We start from the raw sequence: 9585 nt of genomic DNA, 5'->3' as shown, positions 1-9585 counted from the left end.
ATGATGCAAGGAGGGTCCTCAGCTCTGGGACTGAGCTCAGGGTAGGTTAAGCTGCCCATTGCTGAAGAAGCAGCAGGAGAGTGTGAGCTAAGGAAGGAGAGGAGGACCCACCTCCAGGGGCCTGGGCCTGACCACCATGCATCTGCTGAACAGCTCTTTATTGAGGGCCTATATGTAACAGGCACTGTTCTGGACACTGGGGTGGGAGCACGACAGTGAGAGGGACTGATAGGGCTTTAGCCCCTTGGAAGCCCATGTTCATGGGGCAAACGCCAGTAAACAAAGCAGATGCTTCACGGAAATATAAATACCTAGAAGAAAATAAAACACGGCCTGGAGATTAAGAGTCCCAGGAGTGGCCGGGCGCGGTGGCTCAGGCCTGTAATCCCAGCACTTTGGGAGGCGGAGGGGGACGGATGACGAGGTCAGGAGATGGAGACCATCCTGGCTAACAGGGTGAAACCCCGTCCCTACTAAAAATACAAAAAATTAGCCGGGCGTGGTGGCGGGCGCCTGTAGTCCCAGCTACTTGGGAGGCTGAGGCAGAAGAATGGCGTGAACCCGGGAGGTGGAGCTTGCAGTGAGCCAAGATCGCGCCCCTGCACTCCAGCCTGGGTGACAGAGCGAGACTCCATCTCAAAAAAAAAAAAAAAGAGAAAGAAAAAAGAACTTTCATTTCCTATATGATCCAGTCATTCAACTCCTAGGCATTTATCCAACAAGAAAGGAAGTGTGTGTCCTTAGGAAGACTTGTACACGAATGTTCACATAAGTTTATTTTTATTTATTTTTATTTTTTTATTTTTTTGAGACGGAGTCTTGCTCTGTCGCCCGGGCTGGAGTGTAGTGGCCGGATCTCAGCTCACTGCAAGCTCCGCCTCCCGGGTTTACGCCATTCTCCTGCCTCAGCCTCCCGAGTAGCTGGGACTACAGGCGCCCACCACCTCGCCCAGCTAGTTTTTTGTATTTTTTAGTAGAGACGGAGTTTCACAGTGTTAGCCAGGATGGTCTCGATCTCCTGACCTCGTGATCCGCCTGTCTCGGTCTCCCAAAGTGCTGGGATTACAGGCTTGAGCCACCGCGCCCGGCCATAAGTTTTTTTAACAGCCCCAAATAGAAACAGCTCACATGTCCAGCGTGATTAACAATTGTGGTGCATCCATGAGATGGAACACCACTCAGCAATAGAAGGAATGAGCTACTTACATATGCAACAAAATGGATAATCTCAAAATAATTATGCTGAGTAAAATAAGCCAGATCACAAAAGAGTACACTCAAATGTGTCACTGCATTTATATACAAGTGTTAGAAAATCCAAACTAATCTATATATATAACAGAAAGATTGGCGGTGGTTTGAAAGCAGGGCAGAGGGGCGTGGAATGCTGAACGGAGGGGCTTCAAGAGCCCTGGGAAACCAGAGCTAGTGATGGTTTTGTGGGTTTAGGTATTTGTCAAAACGCATGCAGGCGACCGCAATGGGAGGGAGTGCGGGCGGGTGCACAGCTGGAGGCCTCCGGGGCTGGAGGAGGCGCTTGCCGTCTGGCAGGGTTCCCCTGTCATCTGCTGGGCGCCGAGCCCAAGCGGCGCGTTACCCAGGTAACCCGCGTGGACGCTGAGGCTCGCGGTCGCTGTGACCGGCTTCTGGTTTTCTGGTCGTCTGGTCTTTCTGGGCGGGACCGAACGAGGTGAGGCAGCCCAGGCCGCAGAATGAGCCACCGTCGTCTGGTATTTTGATGCCAAGGAACGGGAGGCAGCCAGACGAGCATCAGCGTCAGGGCGGAAAGGAGCCTGTGCCCTGGGGAGAGTCACTGCCTCCTGCCGGCATCCCAAGCCCGCCCGCTTCTCCGGCCTAGAATGCGGAGTGAGTCTCCCACCCCTTTGGCCACCGCACTTTTGCACTGGGCCGCCGCTGCTTGGGCTGGGTGAAAGGTGCCGAGAGGAGCATGGGTGTGGAAGTCCTGTCAGCTAGAAATAAAAGTTTACCTCAGGGCTCCAAGACAAAAAATCTTACAACGTTACTCACTTCAAACATGTGCAGTTTATCTGCAGTGTGTAATTACACTACAATTAAGTTGATTTAAAAAAAAAAACACAAAAACTTAGAATAGGTAGGATACTATTTTTAGGACCTAGATGTAGTTGGGATCTTGAAAGTAATACATAAAACACAAGTTATGAAAGAAAAAATATTTCTAAAGAATCTTTTTCTTCAAAAGACACCATGGATGAGGTAAAAGGCAAGTCCAGGCTGGGCATGGTGGCTCACACCTGTAATCCCAGCACTTTGGGAGACCAAGGCGGGCGGATCACTTGAGGTCAGGAGTTTAAGACCAGCGTGGCCAACATGGCCAAACCCCATCTCTACTAAAAATAGAAAAATTAGCCAGGCGTGGTAGCGCACACCTATAATCCCAGTTACTCAGGAGGCTGAGGCAGAATCGCTTGAACCTGGGAGGCGGAGGTTGCAGTGAGCCAAGATGGTACCCTTGCACTCCAGTCTCCCATAATAGGTGCATCCAAGATGACGGTGTGGTCCTGCCTCTGCCTATTCACAGAAGAGAATAGGGTGCTGCCCAGAACACTAGGTAACTGGAGTGGGAGGGAGCTTGGGCCAGAGGGGAACAGTATCTCCATACACTTGCAACTAATTTCCTACCCATCAAGGCCCTTGGTGAATAGCTCTGTATTGAGAGGCCTCCTTTATGTCCTGACTTGTTCTGGACATTACGGGCTATATTGCCCCTTATGATGCAAAACCTTGAACCTACGGTCTGTTGGCTCTACCTTTAAAGTATCAGCATGTTCCCAATCCAGCCACTGATCACCAATCTCATCCAAGTGGCTATCATCTCCCACCTAATTACTACATTGTTTCACACATCACTCCACTGCTTCCCTTGGTTAGTTGACTCTCCAGAGGCTAGAGCCCATCAATGGTCTACTCAGAACCCTGCCAGAGCCCCCATGGTGCCTTCAGCTTTCTCTACCATCTGGCCCCCTTATTGCCTCACTGTGTTGTTCCTGCAGCTGACTAGGCAGGCCTTACACCAGGGGGTTTGTTTTAGCTCTTCCCTCCGGTATCTGCATCCCTTTTTTTTTTTTTTGAGATGAAGTGTTGCTCTGTCACCCAGGCTGGAGTGCAGTGGCACCATCTTGGCTCACTGCAAGCTCTGCCTCCCAGGTTCACGCCATTGTCCTGCCTCAGCCTCCCGAGTAGCTGGGACTACAGGCGCCCACCACCACACCTGGCTAATTTTTTTTGTGTGTGTGTGTTTTTTAGTAGTAGAGACGGGGTTTCACCGTGTTAGCCAGGATGGTCTCGATCTCCTGACCTCGTGATCCGCCCGCCTCGGCCTCCCAAAGTGCTGGGATTACAGGTGTAAGCCACTGCGCCCAGCCGTCTACATCCATTTCCTTCCAGTCCTTGCTCAGATGTCACCTCAATGAAGTGACTCTGACTCACCCTCAGCACCTCATTTAATACGGCAACTTGCCCTTCCCATCTGGGCACTACATCACCCACACTCTTCTTTTTCTTTGTTCCAAAGTTGTTGCCTTCTAACTACTCTTTTTTTTTTTTTGAGACGGAGTCTCGCTCTGTTGCCCAGGCTGGAGTGCAGTGGCCGGATCTCAGCTCACTGCCAGCTCCACCTCCCAAGTTTATGCCATTCTCCTGCCTCAGCCTCCCGAGTAGCTGGGATTACAGGCGCCCGCCACCTCGCCCGGCTAGTTTTTTGTATTTTTTTAGTAGAGACGGGGTTTCACCATGTTTGCCAGGATGGTCTCGATCTCCTGACCTCGTGATCCACCCGTCTCGGCCTCCCAAAGTGCTGGGATTACAGGCTTGAGCCACCGCGCCCGGCCTCTAACTACTCTTTAACTTACTTATGTTTATTGTTTATCTCGTGCTTCTGTAAGTGCGGCGTTTATTTTTTTCACTTTAGGGCCTGGCACAGAGCAGGTGCTTCATAAATGTTTGCTGATGATTGAGTGATGTATGATCCTTCTCTTGGGAAAGTCATTTCCTCAGTTGGCTTCCAGAGGATGAAGCACTTCTTGAGAGGCCTTCATCTTGCTGCTGTCTCCAGGGAAGGGGCAATTCAAGGGCGAAAACCCTCTCTCACTGGTCTTACCTGTCCCCCACCAGGGGCCAACAGCTTCATAGCCTCTCACTTCTGGGCTGAGAAGTGGAAGCCTGAGGCAGCACCTTCCTCTCTGTTCCCTAGTGCTTCCAAGTTCCCCAGTACCCAGTGACACCCCTGTGAGACAGTGGAGCTGGGCTTTTCTTCCAACCTTCCTCTTCCTATTGCTTCTCTCCTCTTCTATCCCTCCTACCTTTTAATTCATCCAACCGTTATCACGCAGGAGATACTTACAGAAGCTGGGGCTACAAATGTGGAAGCAAAAGACACCCCCTTTTTTTTTTCACATTTTAATCGAAATACAGTGTAATTACATTACAGTACACTACTAAGTATACAGCTTGGTGAATTCTTAACACGCATATACCTGTGTAACCACCACCCAGATCAAGATGTAGAACATTTCCAGGCCCCAGAAGACCCCCTTGTACCTCTTTAGTCAACACCGCCACCCCCAGGGGTAAGTACTTCTTTCACCATGGATTACTTGCCTGTTCTTGAACTTCATATAAATGGAATTATACAGTATTTATCACTATACCTGTGATAATGCAATATTGTTGTGTGGATATGTGGCTAATTATTATTATTATTATTATTTGAGATGGAGTTTCGCTCCTTTTGCCCAGGCTGGAGTGGAGTGGTGCAAGCTCGGCTCATCGTAATCTCCGCCTCCCGGGTTCAAGCAATTCGCCTGCCTCAGCCTCCCGAGTAGCTGGGATTACAGGCATGCACCACCACCCTGGCTAATTTTGTATTTTTAGTACAGATGGGGTTTCTCCATGTTGGTCAGGCTGGTCTTGAACTCCCGACCTCAGGTGATCTGCCTGCTTCGGCCTCCCAAAGTGCTGGGATTACAGGAGTGAGCCACCGCACCCGGCATGGCTAATTATTTTTATTGCTAAGTAGTAATCCATTAAACTGATGTATCAAAATTTCTTTATTCATTCTCTTGGTAACAAGACATTTGGATTATCTCCTGGTTTGGACTGTCATCAATAATGCCACTGTAAGCATTCTTGTACATATCTTTTAGCAGACAGATGTTTTCCTTTCTTTTGAACAAACAAGAGTAGAATCTCTAGATCATAGTACAGGTTTATGTATAATTTTATAAGAAATTGTCAAACTTTTTTCCAAAGTGACTGTACCACATTATACTCCCATCAGCAGGGTATGAGAATTCCAGTTGGCACCATGTCGTCCCATTTGATGCTGTCAGTATTTTTATTTTTGGTCATTCTAGTGGATGTATAGTGGCAACATCCTTTGTTTTAGGGTAAGAATCAGCAATAATAAAAAAAGAATCTATGTAGCAATTACCTTGCCCTTTGTTTATACAGAACAGTTCCAGCTCCTTTACTGGACTAAGATCTAAAACCCCAACTCTGATTACATTTACCTCACCCCTTCCTATCTCAGGAGTTGTCTTAGTCCATTTGTGCTGCTATAATAGAATACCTGAGACTGCGTAATTTACAAAGAAATGTACTGCCTTCCGGTCTGGAGACTGGGAAGTCCAACATCAAGGTGCTGACATATTTGGCGATGATGATTTCAAGATGGTGCCTTGGACACTGCATTCTCACATGATAGAAGGTAAAGGGGAGGGTGGTGGAGGGGTAGGGGTGGAGGGAGAGAAAGAAAGAGAAAGAGAGAGAGAAAGAGAAAGAGAGAGAAAGAGCATGCAAGTACACGCAGAATCTCTCCATGAGGCTTTTTTTTTTTTTTTTTTTTTTGAGAGGGAGTCTCGCTCTGTCGCCCAGGCTGGAGTGCAGTGGCCAGATCTCAGCTCACTGCAAGCTCCGCCTCCCGGGTTTACGCCATTCTCTCGCCTCAGCCTCCCGAGTAGCTGGGACTACAGGCGCCCGCCATCTCGCCCGGTTAATTTTTTGTATTTTTTTAGTAGAGACGGGGTTTCACCGTGTTAGCCAGGATGGTCTCGATCTCCTGACCTCGTGATCCACCCATCTCGGCCTCCCAAAGTGCTGGGATTACAGGCTTGAGCCACCGCGCCCGGCCACTTCCATGAGCCTTTTACAATGGCATTGTTGATGAAGAGTCAAACCCTGTAAAATATTTGAAGAGATTTACTCTGAGCCAAATATGGTGACCAATGGCCCCAGACACAGCTCTCAGGAGATCCTGAGGACATGCCCAGGGTGGTTAGGGTACAGCTTGGTTTTACACATTTTAGGGAGACATGAGACATCAATCAATACATATAAGATGTACAATGGTACAGAGAGTTTCCAGGTTATAGGCAGATTTAAAGATTGCTGATTGGCAATTGATTTAAAGAGTTATTGTCAATAGAAAGGAATGTCTGGGGTTGTGGAGCTCAAGGTTTTATCATGCAGATGAAACCTCCAGAGATAATAGACTGTAAATGTTTCTTATCAGACTTAAAGAGTCTGTTCTATCACTAATTCCAGAAGGGAGGAGGGTATAATGAGGCAAGTCCAGCTTCTGCTTCCCATTATGGCCCGAACTCATTTTTCAGGTTACCTTTGGAATGCCCTTGGCCAAGGTCTATTCATATAGTTGGGGGGGGTGCTCATAATTTTATTTTTTGGTTTACAACATTAATCCATTCATGACGGCAGAGCCTCATGACCTACATAAATCCCATTAGACCCTGCCTCCCAATATTACTGCACTGGGGATTAAGTTTCAACATGAATTTTGGAGGGGATAAAAACATTAAAACCATAGCAGGGGTGTTTTTCTTCATCGGTTTCCTGACACCTTTAGGTCAAAGGTCTCTCTCTCATTTGAGTGCTCTCTCAAAAGTGAACAGAGCTACCTTATCTCTCTTTAGAATATGAATTCTAGTCTTATATGAACATTGAGGTTCGTGTAGCAGGTATTAGGTGATTGCCTATCACAAAACTTAGCTTCTGTACGAGACAATCAGTTATGACTTTAGATATTGATATGAAGAAAATAAATAGGGTAATGTGACTGAGAATTAGGGAGGATGAGTCACAGCTGGCTGTTATCAGGGTGTGACATCTGTGCTGAAATCTGAATGAAGAAAAGAAAACCCTGTGGCTGTACAAGGAAGATTCCAGAAGAGGAAACAATACATATAAAGGCCCTGAAGCAGGAATGGGCTTACCCTGTTTGAGGAATGGTTGGAGTCAGCAGGAGTGACAGGAGATGAGCTTGAGGGACTGAGGTGGGGTGTGGGATAGGAACGAGGCTAGTCCTGCTGAGTTTTCCAAGCTGCGAGTTGGAGTTTGGATTTTACTCTAACTACTTGGGAAGTCAGTGCAGAATGTGAGGCAGGGACCTGATGTGATATCCTAAAAGTGCCCTTGGCTGCCTGCCGGAGGATGAGCTGTAGGGGGCTGAGTGGAAGCGGAGAAATACTCCTCTTATTTCTGTCACTCTTCCTTCTCCAGCGTCTCTTTCTCTGCTTGAGCCTGAGATGGAAATTGTGGCTGTATCATCCATAGATTGCTTTCCTCTCAGTGCCCACTCTGCCTGGGTTCACCTTCCTGCCAGCTGGGGCCTGTCCCAATACCTTGCCCCTTCCACCTTACCTCTCTCTTAGTCCTCTCCCTTGAATTCAGCCTGTTCTACTTGAACTTTTCCTCTCCCTCTGAAAGGGCTACTCCCCTTTGCCCACCCACAGTGAGTGCCAACACCACCCAACAACAAAAGCTCAACCCACAGGCCTGCTTTTTAAAATGATCCTCCATTACCGTAGAAATATCTTCAAGATCTCTCTTGCCCACTGCTCACTCAAGTCCAGCTTCCTAAATGGCCATGCTTTGGTATCACCACCTACAGTCCCTCAGTCTCTTCTTTTTTTTTTTTTTTTTTTGAGACAGAGGCTCGCTCTGTTGCCCAGGCTGGAGTGCTGGAGTGCAATGCCTTGATCTTGGCTCACTGCCACCTCCATCTCCTGGGTTCACGCGATTCTCCCGACTCAGCCTCCCAAGTAGCTGGGATTACAGGCAACCACCATCATGGCCGGCTAATTTTTGTATTTTTGTAGAGACGAGGTTTTACCATGTTGGCCAGGCTGGTCTCATATTGTGACCTCAGGTGATCCACCGCCTTGGTCAAAGTGCTGGGATTACTGGTGTGAGCCACTGTGCCCAGTCTATTGAGACAGGATGTTGTTCAGGCTGGAGTGCAGTGGGGCCATCTTGGCTCACTACAGCCATGACCTCCCAGGCTGAAGTGACTCTCCCACCTCAGCCCCCAGAGTAGCAGGGACTATAGATGCCTGCCACCACACTCAGCTAACTTTTGTATTTTTTGTAGAGACAAGGTTTTGCCACATTGCCCAGGCTGCTCTCAAACTCCTAGGCTCAAGTGATCTTCCCACCTCAGCCTCCCAAAGTGCTGAAATTACAGGAGTGAGCCACCACACCCAGCGCTTTTTTTTCCTTGCACGTTCATTGAGCACCTACCCTGTGATAGGTATGGAGGTGTTCAAGACAAGACTTGTTTGTAGCCTGTGAGGATCCACACCTACAGAGGATGACAGGGAAGAAATGTGGTAAAAGTGGCTCAGGAGTGGGGTGTGTGTTTGTGTGTGTGCATGGGTTTCAGAGAAGCAAAGGGTCAGCTCTATTAGAAAGGGGAGAGATGGCCCCAGATCAGGTGTTGACTGATGCAGGACATTTACACTGGATATGGAACAAATGGAAGAGGTTGTCTAGACAAAGGAAAGAGTGTGTGCAAAGGCTTAGGATTATGTTAGGAGATAAGTAACTGGCTTAAAGTTGCTGGAATGGAGAGTGTCAGAGAGCAACAAAAGTGGGAGGAGAAATAGGAGTGACGAGAGATACAGCTTTTATAATGAAGTTACAGAGACCCTTGAAAGATTTTAGGCAAGGAAGTAGTGAGGTTACATGTGAATTTTAACAAATTAGGCAGCTAATATAAAGAAGGGACTGGGCCAGGCGCAGTGGCTCATGCCATCTCTACTAAAAATACAAAAAATTTGCTGGGCGTGGTGGCAGATGCCTGTAATCCCAGCTACTTGGGAGGCTGAGGCAGGAGAATCACTTGAACCCGGGAGGCAGAGGTTGCAGTAAGCAGAGATCACGCCATTGCACTCCAGCCTGGGCAACAAAAGCAAAACTCTGACTAAAAAAAAAAAAACAAAATAATAAGTAAAAATGTGCAAGCAGCAAGCAGTGGGTGCATGAAAAGTGGGTCTCTCACTGAGGTGCTGAGTAAGTGAAGACAACCAGCCCAGATCAGACCCTAGGAGCAGTGGGAATGAGGGTGGACAAAATAGACGAGGAGAGTGAGGAGCACAGGGACTGGGCATGGGGAGGGGAGTGAGCAAGGAAGCTCTGGGTTAGAGTCATCCTTAACAGAGGTGAGGAGGTGGCTCTGTGAGGACCCCAAAGGGGCGTCAATGGGCTCTGCCAAGGGGATCCTCCAGGATCAGGCTGGGGGTCAACACCTCA

General features: G+C 48.2%; 1 long non-coding RNA gene across 1 annotated transcript; it reads right to left on the bottom strand.

Annotated features, from left to right (window-relative positions):
* Nucleotides 1-5229: 5229 nt before the first annotated feature.
* LOC117091844 lies at nt 5230-8040 on the bottom strand. Its single transcript, XR_004440549.1, has 2 exons — nt 6172-8040; nt 5230-5853 (listed from the first exon to the last, which is right to left on the bottom strand). It is a non-coding gene; the product is annotated as an uncharacterized LOC117091844 (long non-coding RNA).
* Between the last annotated feature and the right edge of the window lie 1545 nt (nt 8041-9585).

The sequence above is a fragment of the Trachypithecus francoisi genome, unplaced genomic scaffold (assembly GCF_009764315.1).
Source record: "Trachypithecus francoisi isolate TF-2019V2 unplaced genomic scaffold, Tfra_2.0 Lachesis_group12, whole genome shotgun sequence".
Taxonomy (NCBI): Eukaryota; Metazoa; Chordata; class Mammalia; order Primates; family Cercopithecidae; genus Trachypithecus; species Trachypithecus francoisi.
This window is presented reverse-complemented; position numbering and strand designations above follow the sequence as displayed.